We start from the raw sequence: 15,891 nt of genomic DNA on the forward strand, positions 1-15,891 counted from the left end.
CTGACCAGTTTCTTTGCGTTTTGTCAAAGCGATCCGTTCGCACGAACGTTGCTGTACTCAGAGATGCCACGTTTTTACACTTGGAACGCTACATCGAAGAAATTTCATCTTCGGTAGCAAGGCCATGCAGTTCCTGGTCATCCAGATATGCGTTTTGCTGATGCTCTTGGTCGTATTTACACAGTTTATCCGAAGAATGATGAATATTTTTATTTGCGGTTGTTGCTGGTACATGTTCGAGGGCCAACATTATTTGAATCATTACGAACTGTTAATGGTATAGTGTGCCCCACATTTCGTGCAGCATGTCAAGAGCTCAACTTGCTTGAAAACAATGCTCATTGGAACACAACAATTGCTGAAGCAATTGTTTCTGCATCTCCAAATCAGATACACACATTATTTGCTATCATCATTTCGGCATGCTGCCCATCGAACCCACGTGACTTGTGGAACAAATGCAAAGATAACATGTCAGAAGACATTTTACATCGAATTTGTGTCTGCACAAGAAATCCCGATATTGAGGCGAATGAGGAGATGCATAACTAGGTTTTGCTCTTGATCGAAGATATGTGTTACCACATTTGCGGCTGTTTGTTAGTCAGGTTAGAAATGCCAGTGCCAGATCGCGGTAGCAGTTGCTTCTTCTGGAATTGCGGCCACATTGTTAGACGGATGCCGTACGGCTCACTCAGCGTTAAAGTTGCCATTAAACCTTCAAACTACTGAACAACCGACATGTACCATTGCAAAACACTCCGCAATAGCCAAAGTTTTGTAGCATCGAAAATCATAGTATGGGACGAATGCACAAACGCGCATTGGAAGCTCTTGACCGAACATTAAAAGATCTACGCAATGACTTGAGATGTTTTGATGGTGCAATGATTTCACTATCTGGCGATTTCCGACAAACACTACCAGTCATTCCAAGATCTACTGCTGCCTACGAAATCAACGCTTGCCTCAAAGCATCAAATCAGTGGCGATATGCAAAGAATCTTCAACTGTCAGTAAATATGAGAGTTGCATTGTTGAACGATCTATCTGCTGATGATTTCTCCATGCAATGGCTGACTATCGGTAATGGCCGTGTTCCTGTTGACGAATCGATCGGATTGATTTCATTTCCTCCAAATTTTTGCAATTTCGTCTCATCGAAAGACGAGCTTATCAACTAAGTATTCCCGGATATAATTGCTAACCACAAAAATACTAAATGTTTAAGTGAGCGAGCAATTTTAGCGGCTAAAAAGTAAGATGTAGTTGACCTAAATATTATAATTCAGAATCAAATCGTAGGTACTCTGTATTCTTTCAAATCTATCGACTGTGTAAAGAACGAAGATGAAGCCACTAATTATCCAACTGAATTTTTAAACTCCTTTGATGTTCTTGGTTTACCACCGCACAATTTGCAACTGAAGGTTGGCTCGGTAGTCATCATGCTTAGAAATTTAAACCAATCAAAACTGTGCAATGGAACACGTTTGGTGATAAGAAAACTGATGAGGAATGTGATCCACGCGTTGATACTCAAAGCAAATTTAAAGATGAGGAAGTTCTTCTTTCAAGGATTCCGATGATCCCAACGGATATGCCCTTTGAATTTCAACGAATTCTATTCCCGATTCGTCTTGCCTTCGCCATGACGGTTAACAAATCACAGGGCCAACTATTTGTGGCCTCAATCTAGAAAATGCATGTTTTTCTCATGGTCTATTGTACGTGGCATGTTCACGTGTCGATAAACCATCCGCTTTATTCTTTCTTGCGCCTATCAAAAAAACAAAGGATGTCGTTTACCACAAGGTGCTTGAATAAACAGAGTTAATCCGAGTGCAGCACATGCTACACAAAATACTTTAGTTTTATCTTTTTTTTCTGACACGTGTTTGAAGTACTTAATTTTTATCTGTATTCTCTTTCTGTATGTATTGTTAATCATAATAAAATACTTTTATATATCTATCTATGTTCATATTTATTTGGTATCATTGTATTACGTTCATCAAAGCCTTAATTAGTTCAGCTAAAAGGTAACACGACATTAATTGACTGTTAGGCGGTACGAAGTTCGCCGGGTCAGCTAGTAATAATAAAAATTTCGCAAGCATATCATGTCCGAAGTAGCTTGTCTTGGTTTCACTAACTACCAAACAAACAGTTTACCCTTACTCTCCGCGCCCCCTTACCACACGGAGCAGAATTCGCTGAAGTCACACTACCTTCATTAACAATATATGTTATCTTAGCGATAACACGATTTTAAAGAAAACTAAACCTAAGATGATGGTTATTTTAATTATTTGATCTTATGAAATCAACTGATTTTATAATTTTTGTTCTTGGTTGCAAGATATTTATAATTTATATATTTATAAATTTCAGATATTGATTAAATAGTGTTTTATTTCCCTGATATATCCAATAGGTCTTTTAGGTTAAGCGCGACCGCTGCCGCTACAAATGACCGCGCGTCCGCGTAAAGGTTAAGAGAATAGGATTAACTTATAACTACCAAGTTACAAAAAGGTACGGAGAAATGATAACATACTATGTATGTTGGCTAAATGAATTCAGCTTCCCACCCTAATGCAGTCAACAACACCGCACCACACTTCGAAATATCAGTACACCCACACACCACGCACCAAGGCAACCTTGCTGGAAGCAGCAGCATACACACAGCAGAATAACTCTATACATCAACATGAACAAAAGAAGGGAGGGCGATCGCGCCGAGGCTCTTTATTCTCGAAAGCGTTAGCAGAGAAGTCGTTTTTTGAAGTTCCGCCTTTTTACAAGATCGTATATCTCAATTGTACTTTAATAAATTATCTTCTCCAAGTGAAGTTATAATTTTTGATTTATTGTTAAAAATATTAATATAAATACATCACATTGTATATTCCGTTAAAACGTTTGCAACAGGAAAAAAAAGTTTAGTGGAACAAAAAGGTGAGAACAAATTTAAAAAAAGTAAACATATGCATTTGCTAGAATAAGCAGATGGGTAAAAAACAGAGTAACACGTCGATAAAAATAAATCAACAGATATACTTGTTACTGCTAACAAATGGGTAACAAATGCGCTAACATATTTATATGTTAGAAGTAATAAACTGCTAACCAAAACAATAATCCTTAGGGTAACTGATACTGCTGTTATAAATAACACATAAGTAACCCATTCGCTGACACATGTAAATAGCAGAGGTAACATATAGCTAACATATTCGGTAACACATTCATTTGTTACATCTAACAGACTGTAAATAGATTCGGTAACTAATATATGCCATACTGCTAATCAAAACAAAAGCAATATGGTACACATAGAAGAGGTAGAATCGAAAGAGACAACCTGCCATAATTGTAATTGGATAGAACGGGAAAGACATTGAACATCCAAGGGGCGATGGGTTACTTTTTTCCCATTCGCAGAACAAAGGTAACAAATTTTAGTGAACAATTACAAGTAGTTAACACGTCATTAGCAGATACCAGTCTTGCAGGGAATGATCAGACCCAATATATAATTAAAAGTAAATTTATAATATGTTTACATATGTAAATAATCTCGTTCTAAGTACGTCCAACAATCTAACCGTTTACAAAGCCAAAGGTTTATGAATATCAACTGTCAAATGTGTTGTATTTGTTTTTTTCATGGTGAAGTTTATAGTGTCATGAACCAATATTTTTACTCGGGAACTCATAAATATTAATAATAATGTTGACACTCAACAAAAAAAGAAATAAAATAAATATCAACGATATAGAAAAAAAAAAAACGCGATTATATACTTGATACGTACCGAAATACGATAAAAATGACAATTCAGATTGGCAAAAATATTAACAGCGTAAGCAATTTCATCCCTTTTTATTAAATCCCACAACAAGTTAAACTCATTTTGAATGTTCACTGATACATTTCTGTTTTTCTTTTTCTTTCCAGGCTCCTCGCCTGTATCCTTTGGAAGCGGTAATTCTTCCTGGGAATCTAATCCAATCAGCGAACAGTTATTAAACGATGATACATGCTCTTCTACAACTTTGTGAACTAAAAATTTATTTAAAACTATAAATACAAACTTTTTAAATTTATATTTTCTTTCACTAACCTGTGCTCTTCCCTACCAACGTTTCAAAATAAAAGCTGCTAAGGATACAATTTATTCTCCTATATTATTTCCAAGTCGACGGACTGCTACCAGAGGGACTAACTGATTTCCGATCAACTCTGTAAATAGGTAAATTTTTTGTGGATAAATGCATATGCATATTAATTGAAGTTGCCAGTATTTGTTGTTATGCTCGTAAATGGAGATAATATCGTTGTATGTAAACATGCTACTAACTTATTTCCTATCAAATTTATTGACGAAAACAATGCTCTAAAGCACTTCAAATTTTGCGCTATAAGACTCATTCAAACTTCAAACCTGCGCAAGCCTTAAGACTCATAGGGAGCGGACTACATGTTATGTGACTGCATGCTGCTAAAGCACAACAACCACGTTAGCATCAGAAATGTGTCAACGGAAAAACATTACAACACTGTTTACAATGCAAATATGTTACAGAGTACAGATTGCACTTCGAAACGCCATAATCTGTCCCATGTGTCAGACCGAAATCAACCTTGTGTAATTTTGCGACGTGTTCCTGACTACATGTGTCGTACGTTGCCCCATGCTGCACGAATCTGCTCCGCAGGCGCAAAAACATCCACTTGTACACCACTCGCTCACTCCCAGAGTTACTCCTATTTTCAGAAGAGAGAGGTAAAAAAGAAACTTAAATAATTGGCTATTCTCTATACCAAGACCACTAATATATTGTAATATAATCTTTGGAAAATTATTCGTTCATTCATTTTTTACAAATTACAATGTCAAGTTTGGACACCCTCAATACTTTTATAAAAGTCATTGAAAATATAAACACTTTCTTGGATAAAAAGAAGGCCGTGGGGTGGTAGGCATTGCTGGAGGACGACAGTAAGGAGGATGGCATTTCCGTACAGAAGTTCTCATTATTTTCATCAAAATCATGTTCATTAAGTCGTGTTTTTAACACGCTTTTGTTGGCTTGGGATGTACGTATGTATATATGTATGTAATTGAATTTCGGAGCTCAATTTTCACCGATTTCCAGAAGTCTGATCAATTTGAAACTTTGTACACACGTCAAATACCGATGACAATGCAAAAATTTGATAGCAGTTCTGGATTATCCTTATTGTATAACGCTTTTATTGGCTTCAGCTGTGCCGTTTTTCAGTGGCACTTAAACTAAATAGTACTGACCAAACAATCAACAGTTTGATAGGCAATGTAAAAAAATAAAATAAAAGCCGAAAATTATGAAGCGAAAAGCTTGAACTATCGATCCCGCAAAAAAATTGTCCATAACACTATGCAGCCAAAAGCATCAACATGCACGCTGTCATTTGAGCAAGGAACATATAATATAAGGTCTGATTTGCGCGACATTTAAATGAATTTGATGAAATGTTTTGTGATCTGCTATTTCTGAGTATTAATACAAAATTCAAAATAGTGAAAAATATTCATTATTTGACAGTTAACAAGTTTTATTTGCTTTAAGTATTATTGAAAGATCAAAGGCCGGTTGCTATCATTTCTGTATTCCTGGCCTGCATCGTTGACGACTTATTACTAGTTAAAACTGCTGAGGAGTTGCACTTTGTATTAAATTTTCTTTTAAGATGTTAAGGTATAGGCAGGAACAATATAATATAATCTGAAACTCATCTATATTCTTCTTGAGATCAAGGGCTCTCGTGGTTTAATTTGACGGCACTACCACTTCATGATCTATTGAATAGATAACAAACAAAGCAAGGAAAAATGTTAACTTCGGTTGCACCGAAGCTATAATACCCTTCACAGATAAAAAAATTCCTTACAATAACTTGATTCAGATCTAATTTGGTGAATCTATATATATAAAAGTGAATTGATGTTCGTTAATCTCGCCAAAACTCGAGAACAGCTGAACGGATTTCTCTTAACTTGGTTATGAAATGTTTGTGGAGGTCTAGGTAAGGTTTAAAAGGTGTGATTTCATTTAATTGCCAGGAAAACCCTCAAAACAGCCCTTTTCTATTACCCATACAAAGGTTTCCTTAATAAAATAGTGAGTCACCAAATGGTGAGTAATTTATTACTGCTGCATAAAGTTCAAATTTGCGTGCGCGTTGGAGGATCTAATGTCGCGTTCCGAAACTTTACCAAAGTGAATCGCGAAGTCGACTAAACTGCATAGTCACAAAAGAGACAAAATTGAATAGTCACAAAATACATAGTACATAAATAATGTTCGGCTTGGAGAAACTTAATTTTAGCTAACTTCTGTTGTTAATCTCTCAGTTTTTTTTTTTTTATAAGATTCAGACGACCTGACTTAGGTCGCAGTCAATCAAATGTGCGAAGAGCTACCTCACGTGCTAACCACACTGATGACCAGAGAGAGACAGATCAAGAAAATAGTCGTATTACTATGTCAGATTTACGTTCTTTAGTGAGTGACAATGTAGGAGATAAGCTTAGAATGCAACGAATTCGTGCACATCAAACACAACAACAGCAAACGAGACATAATGAAATTGAGCGAATCCGCAGACGAAGTGCTCCTGTGATTCTTGAACGAGTTGTATTCCACTATGATCCGGCAATTAATTACTGTGCCGAAAAATCGGTAACAATTGGGGAAATGAAAATAATTTGTAAATATTGAAAGCCGTTAATATACACTGGTGAATCTACTGGATTATATTGTGCTGGATCTGTGGCACCAGATCCTTTACGCTTTTTAGTTTTTGGGATTGGAAATGATTCTAATCACTTCTAGGCCAACATTCAGAAATATAGCAACTGTTTCCAGATGACATCATTTGGAGCTACAAATATTATACAGGACAATTTGATGCCCACTTTCAAGGTATTATACCAGAATATTTTTTTATAATATTCAAGTTAGTACTAAAACATATATATCAGAAATAATAAATGAACAAATTTTAAAAAATTACAGACACAAGAACAAATTTATTACTTACTGGGAACACTATTACCACTACCTGATGCAGATCACCAATTTTTACAAATTTATTTTATGGGCAATTCAGATGCGGAAATTGATCATCATTGTGCTCACAACCCAACAGTGAAGAGAACCATTGTCCAAGAATTACAAATGTTTTTTTGATCAGAATAACTTAGTGAACATGTTCAAAAAAGCATTGGATCGGATGCCATCTGATATATATATATCTATATATCTAATATTATCATTCGAGCTGACAAAACACCTGCCGGTGAACACACAAGGAGGTTTTATTCACCTACCATTGATGAAGTGGCTGTTGTCATTGTGGGAGAAAATTCTCTCTAGAGATATTGTGCTTCATCGTAGGAATAGTGATTTAAAACGTGTATCTGAAATACACAGGAGTTATGACGCACTCCAATATCCTTTGATCTTCTAGCAGGGGGAAGATGGATACCATTTTAATATCAAAATGGTAAATCAAGTAACAGGTAAATAAATTGAACAAAATTAAATCATATATTTAAATGCAATTCATCTAAGTAACAATTTAAAGAATTATAATTTTTTATTGCAGGTGCTGAAATCGACAAAAAATTTTATTCATATAGACTCATCCGTCAAGGTGAATCATATTTTGATGTGTCAACGACTTTTTCATTAGTTTGCAGTTGACATGTATGTCAAAGTTGAGACTGAACGATTGACATACAGACATACGTTTTAACCAACGACGGCTACGATCAGAGGAATACATTCATCTCCACGATGTTATAAATGCCGATGGCAATGTGAATAATATAGGAAGAATGACAAATTTACCAGCCACTTATATATGTAGGAAGCCCACACCACATGCATGGATACGCTCAGGATGCTATGTCATATGTTAGGCATTATGGCCGCCCAGACTTATTTGTTACAATCACACGTAACCCAAAATGATCCGAAATCGAGAGGGAATTACTATATAGCCAAACACCAGTTGGTAGACATGACATAACTGCCAGAGTTTTTAAACAAAAATTAAAATCTCTCATCAATTTCCTAATAAAGCATTGTGTGTATGGCCGAGTCCGTTGTTGGATGTACTCTGTAGAATGGCAAAAGCGTGCATTGTCCCATGCGCACATATTAGTCTGGTTAGTGGACAAAATCAGGCCAGATGAGATTGATTCCATAATTTCAGCTGAAATTCCAGATGAAATAGTTGACCCAAAATTGCATGCAGTAGTTACCAAACACATGATACATGGACCTTGCGGACTTTTCAAGTACAATTCACCATGTATGGTCGACGACAAGTGTTCCAAGCGAAATCCAAGAGACTTGCTTGCTGAAACCATAACGGGAAATGATGTATACCCATTGTATCGTCGGCGATCAGTTATGGACAATGGGCGATCGGTAGTTGTAAAGATAAGAGGCCAAAAATGTTGATGTAGACAATCGTTGGATTGTGCCATACTCGAAAATATTGTCCAAAGAGTTTGAGACTCACATCAATGTCACATACTGTAACTCTGTGAAGTCGATAAAGTACATATGTAAATATGTTAACTAAGGTAGTGATATGGCTGTCTTTGGTGTAACCAATGCTAATGATGAAATATCACAATACCAGATGGGTCGCTATGTAAGTAGCAACGAAGCAATTTGGCGTATCTTTTCATTTGCCATCCATGAAAGAGAATCTACAGTAGTTTATTCAGACAACATTAACAAGTTTCTTCAAAGTCTGTCAAAGTGATGATTTTGCTCACACTTTGCTGTATGCTGACATGCCACGCTATTATACATGGAACGCATCATCGAAATCATTTCAGCGTCGAAAACAAGGAACACCAGTTGAAGACATCCAAATATATTTGCTTCAGACGCTCTGGGTCGCATCTACACAGTACATCCAAATAACGATGAATGTTATGATTTGCGGTTGTTGTTGGTGAATGTTCGTGGTCCGACATCGTTTAAACATCTGAGAACAGTTAATGGACAGCTGTGTGCGACTTACCATGAGACATGTCAACAATTACATTTACTTGAGAACGATTCGCACTGGGATGATACGCTCAAGGATTCTGTAATACCTTCATCAAATTCGTACATTGTTTGCGATTATCATATCAACATGTTTCCCCTCGAATGTAATTTGTGGGTTAAGTATAGAAATGACATGTCTGAGGATGCTTTGCATCGTGTGCGCCGTCAAGCTTTGAATCCTACTGAATGACTGAAAAAATTTACAATGAGACATTGATCATGGTAGAAGATATGTGTTAATTGATGGCAAATAAAGTATTATCGTATTTAGGAATGACAGCACCCAATCGCCATATGCGCGATGCATAAAACCACGAGTTGCAAAAAGAACAACAGTACTACATTGAAGCATTGGCCGAAACAGTTCGTACAAATGTTCCACAATTAAATCAACAACAGGAAATTGCGTACGACACTTTGATTAAAGCGGTGAACAGTGGATCTGGTGGAATTTATTTCCTTGATGCTCCCGGAGGAACCGGAACAACGTTTTTAATTTCTTTGCTTTTGGCGATGATCAGATCGCGAAATGATGTTGCTCTAGCATCTAGTATTACATTATATTAGTGGTCTTGGTATAGAGAAAAGCCAATTATTTAAGTTTCTTTTTTACACTCTCTCTTCTGAAAATAGGAGTAACTCTGGGAGTGAGCGAGTGGTGTACAAGTGGATGTTTTTGCGCCTTTCGTGCAGCAAAGGGCATCGTACGACACATGTAGTCAGGAACACGTCGCAAAATTACACCAGGTGGATTTCGGTTTGACACATGGAACAGATTGTGGGTAGAGCCAGGACTGCGTTTCGAATGGCAATCTATACTCTGTAACACTAACACTTACTTACACAATCTGTACTCTTAAGGCCTGAGCAGGTTTGAAATTTGAATAGAGTCTTATAGCTCAAAATTTGAAGAGCTTTAGAACACTGTTTTCGTCAATAAATTTGATAGGAAATAAGTAGCATGTTTACATATAACGATGTTCATTTACGAGCATAACTCGATAATCTTTTTTTTTATGAAACGAGATTTACCAAGCAAAAGTCCTCTCTTGTAATTTAATTTTAATTTTTTATCGCGGATTTATACAACTAGATTCTTCCTAGTTTTATCGATAAATTTTGCGAAGAAGAGGAGAAATGTCAAATGACAAAGTAAACAAAAATGGTCGACAGCGAAGCAAAGAGGCAGCGCAACATAATCCAGTAGATTCACCACTCTTACAATATTTACAAATTATTTTCATTTCCCCAATTGTTACAGAATTGTCGGTACAGTAATTCATTGCCGAATCATAGTGGAATACAACTCGTTCAAGAATCACAGGAGCACTGCGTCTGCGGATTCGCTCAATTTCAATATGTCTCGCTTGCTGTTGTTGTATTTGAAGTGCACGAACTCGTTGCATTCTAAGCCTATCTCCTACATTGTCACTCACTAAAGAACGCAATTCTGACATAGTAATACGACTATTTTCTTGATCTGTTTCTCTCTGGTCATCAGTGCGGTTAACACGTGAGGTAGCTCTTCGCACATTTGATTGACTGCGACGACCTAAGTCAGGTCGTCTTCTCCTCGGCATCGTAAGTTGTAATTAATCAAATTTTTTTACATTTTTAAATATTATTTAAGTACCTTTAGTTTAATTGTTCTTTACTATATTTTTGTTTCTCATCAAAGTGAGAAATTTTATCGCTCATATAGCAGTAAAGTGTCACTATCACGAAATGTATTGTGCTCTTACTATCACAAAGCATCACAAAGATATAAGAATGTAGATATCGTAACTCAATATCGTAATAGTTTATTCCGTTTTCTGAAGTGCGACAGAATGGATTGACATATTTGTTGATGTCAAATCTAATTTCAAATATTATGATTCCGTTCAGAAATTTAATTTGTGACAAAACTTAAGATTTATCAATCTTATAAAAAAAAAATCTGAGAGATTAACAACAGAAGTTAGCTAAAATTAAGTTTCTCCAAGCCGAACACTATTTATGTACTATGTATTTTGTGACTATTCAATTTTGTCTCTTTTGTGACTATGCAATTTAGTCGACTTCGCGATACACTTTGGTAAAGTTTCGGAACGCGACATTAGATCCTCCAACGCGCACGCAAATTTGAACTTTATGCAGCGGTAATAAATTAGAAATTGACTCACCATTTTATAAAGGAAACCTTTGTATGGGAAATAGAAAAGGGCTGTTTTGAGGGGTTTCCCGGCAATTAAATGAATACACACCTTTTAAACCTTTCCTAGATCTCCACAAACATTTCAAAACCAAGATAAGATAAATCCGTTCAGCTGTTCTCGAGTTTTAGCGAGACTAACGAACAGCAATTAATTTTTATGTATATAGATGATCTTAGGAAAATTATTCGTCCACTCATTTTTTACAGATTACAATGTCAAGTTTGGAAACCGTCAATACTTTTCCAACGGTCATTGGAGATATAAACACGTTATTCTATGTATAGTGCAAAGATTACCATTTTCTTGGATAAAAAGAAGGCCATGGGGAGGTGGGCATTGCTGTAGTGCGACAGTAAGGAAGATGGCATCTCCGTACAGAAGTTCTCATTATATTCATCAAAATCATTATCAATAAGTCGTTTTTTTAACACGCTTTTGTTGGCTTGGAATGTACGTATGTATATATGTATGTAATTGAATTTCGGAGCTCAATTTTCACCGATTTCCAGAAGTCTGATCATGAAACTTTGTACACATGTAAAATACCGATGACATAGCAATAATTTGATAGCAGTTCCGGATTATCTTTATTGTATGACGCTTTTATTGGCTTTACCTGTCCCTATTTTCAGTGGCACTGCAACTGAATAGTACTGGCCAAACAATCAACAGTTGGATAGGCATGGTAAAAAAATAAAAAATAAGCCGAAAACTATGAAGCGAAAAGCTTCAACTATCGATCCCGCAAAAAAATTGTCAATAAGACTATACAGCAAAAAGCATGAGCATGCACGCTGTCATTTGAGCAAGGAACATTTAATAAAAGTTCTCTGATTTGAGTAACAAATTTACTCATACAAATCCAATACGTAAAACGATAAAAAGAATGGGAAACGCGAAATTTAAATGACTTTGATGAAATTTTTTGTGATCTGCTATTTCTGAGTATTAATACACAATTGAAAATAGTAAAAAATATTTATTAATTGACAGTTAACAAGTTTTATATACTTAAAATATTATTGAAAGATCAAAAACCGGTTGCTTTCGTTTCTGTATTGGGACATTGTTTCCCAAAAAAAAAAAAAATTACTAAACCTGCTGAGGAGTTGCACTTTGTATTAAATTTTCTATTAAGATGTTAAGGTATAGGCAGGAATAATATAATATAATCCGAAACTCTTCTCTTTTTCTTCTTGAGATCAAGGGGTCTCGTGGTTTAATTTGACGGCACTACCACTTCATGATCTATTGAATAGATAACAAACAAAACAAGAAAAAACGTTAACTTCGGTTGCACCGAAGCTATAATACCCTTCACAGATACAAAGGTTCCTTACAGTAACTTGATTCAGATCTAATTTCGTCAATCGGCAATAAAAAATAAAATTTTTTGCCATGCAGGAATTTTACTCCGATCATTAATTTTATATGATAGCTATGTGACATAGTGATCCGATCTAAACAATTTCTTCGGAGATTATATTCTTGCCTTAGAAAATAACTCATGCCAAATTTCGTGTAGATACCTCGTCAAATGAAAGAGTTTTCCATACAAGCACTTGATTCCGATCGTTCAGTTTGCATGCCAGCTATATGCTATAGTCATCCGATCTATACAATTTCTTCGGAGATTCCATTGTTACCTTGTACAATAATACATGCCAAATTTCGGAAACATATCTCGTCAAATGAAAGAGTTTTCCATACAATCACTTGATTCCGATCGTTCAGTTTATACGGCAGCTATATGTTATAGTCATCCGATCTGTACAATTTCAGCGAAGCTTGCACTATTGCTTTAAATTATATTCTATGCCTAATATCGTGAAGATACCTCGTCAAATGAAAGAGTTTTCCATACAAGATAAAAACTGAGGGACTAGTTTGCATATATTGGACGGAAGGACGGACGGACGGACGGACGGACAGACAGACATGGCTAAATCAACTCAGATCATCATGATGATCATTTATATATATATTTTATAGTGTCTCAGACGTTTCCTTCTGGGTTTTACAACCTTCGTAGCAAACTTAATATACCCTGTTCAGGGTATAAAAACGAGCAACCACTAAGAATGCCGCACAAATAAATTGCGAAAATGCGTTATATGTGAGATCAAATTTTTTAGTGAATTTTAAATGTGTAAGTATTATTTAAGGAAACACGGATATTTGTATAAGGGTTGTTTTGCTTAGCATATATTACATATTTTGATAAAAAAAATCCCCGAAAATGTTATTTCAACTTCTCAATAATTGATCAAAATATTAATGGTTTAGATAATAATCCATGCCGAATTTCATGAAGATATCTCGCCAAATAAAAAAGTTTTCCATATAAGCACATTATTTTGACCGATCAGTTTGTATGGCAGCTATATGCCATGGTGGTCTGATCTAAACAATTTTTTCGTAGATTGTACCGTTGCCTTGAGCACTAATCTATGTCAAATTTCGTGAAGATATCTTGTCAAATTAAAAATGTTTTCCATACAAGGACTTGATTTTGATCATGAATGCCATGGATATGGGTAAACAGACTCAGCTCGTCATGTTGTACCCTGTTCAGGGTACAAAAATAACTAGGAAATACAATAAAAATCTCAAAACTGATTCTTTCCCTTAGTTGCACCACTGTCAAAGGATGTAAAAATACGCTTTTGGACAGCGCTCTCTTGAATCATAGAGTTTAGCTGTGTTCATGCTTTTAGTTGCATGTTGTACGATTTCGCTTATTTTCATAGTGTGTGATAAGAATGGCGGAGTAACCTTACATACAAAATTTGGTTGAAATTAGTTTGATAGTTCCTGAGATATATGTAGGATTTCACCTAAGTTGGCTGGTTGGTGGTCCCATTTTTCAATTTTCATACTTTTTATTACCTACCAAAAAAACAGCGTGGAGTCCGCCCGCGTGGAGGAAGTGAAACTTCATGCTGGCAAATCGGAAACAATATTTTTGGAAAAAACTAATTTTTAATTTTTTCGACAAACAAATTTTTTAAATTTTTCTCTCTCATTTAGCGGGCGCTGTATTCATATTAATAATATTTACAAGTTGATTATAATAGCTAAAATAAGATATGCAATTTTTAATTTCTAATTTATTAATTTTTCTGGCGAAAATCAGGCAAAAGGAAAGCCGAACTTGACACATATGTGGGAGTCTTTTATTGTTGGGCCATATCACCGCTGGAGAAGACATTGTTGCCATCGCTTGTAGATGCTCAAATAGAAAGTTATTCACAGTTCACGCATGCAATGAGCATTGCCCAAATGACCGTCGAACTGATATTATTTCCTATGTTATAATGGCTGAAATGTCACATTTTAAAGAAAAACGTGATACACATATGAAATAGGCGCTTAAATCATTTATAGAAGAGCAAATTAAGTAATATTCAAATGTCGGTAATAAGCTGCAAGGAGGAATATAATTGTCAATCAGGGAAATGTTGATGCTGTTGCAACAGCAAATACTACATACATATGATGCTTTGAAGTCCACATGGAGGCAATAAAACAATGAAAGGTACGGATAACTTATCAGCGTTATCAAAATACATTTTGTTTTTATTTATCGGTCTCCTGAACTGCCAAAATTGCAACCTATGCAGTTTGAATTTCTGAATGACCGACAGCCGCAATTCAACACCTTGCAGTAGCCACCGACCGTGTGACCGGCGGATGTAACGCAATGCCTTACACAAGCTTACGCGTCAACAGAAACTTAGAAAAGCAGCGTCAATGGCAGTAGCGGCGATAGTAATAGTAGGTTATAAATAAGAGAAATGTAATTTTAATAAAACAGTTTTAGAACGGAACTCAACTTGTGGTTATTTAAAATAACATAATTCCGTGGTAGTCGACAACACCGTCGCTACCACTCACAACGCAAATAAATATTCAAACTACTTAAAGTAAAAGTGGTGATAATAAAAAAATAACTATTATTTAAATAGTTCGTGGGTTGTCGACAACACCGTCGCTACCGAATAAAGGAACAGTAAAATCTAATAAAAATATAACTTGTAGTATGGTGCATTATCGTGATGAAGGGACCAAATTATATCTTTTATGTATAAATCTTATACTTGTAGCAAGACTGAATTGCCACTGTGTGGGATTGTCGACAGCCCGGCCGTTCTTCGCGTATCAGGAGGCAATGAGATTGACGTATTTTTAAGAATAATACAATATTGTATTTTTAAGAACAATACAATATTAGATATTGGGAATGGAAGAATAGAACCAAAAGGCCAAATACGCAGTGCATCACGAAAGAAACTTGATTAATGGAGAGTATATTCGTGAAATTAAAAATTAATTGTTTGTACTACATTAGCGGCCAAAAATGTAGAAGCTGAAGAAATTAGTTTTCAGTTACAATAGCTGTATCATTTACAATATATGTTGTCTTGGCGATAACACCGATATTAAAGAAAACTAGACCTAAGATAATTGTTATTTAAATTATTTGATCTCATAAAGTCAATTGATTTTATAATTTTTGTTCTTAGTTGCAAGATATTTATAATTTATATATTTATAAATTTCA

The sequence above is a fragment of the Bactrocera oleae genome, chromosome X (genome assembly GCF_042242935.1).
Source record: "Bactrocera oleae isolate idBacOlea1 chromosome X, idBacOlea1, whole genome shotgun sequence".
Taxonomy (NCBI): domain Eukaryota; kingdom Metazoa; phylum Arthropoda; class Insecta; order Diptera; family Tephritidae; genus Bactrocera; species Bactrocera oleae.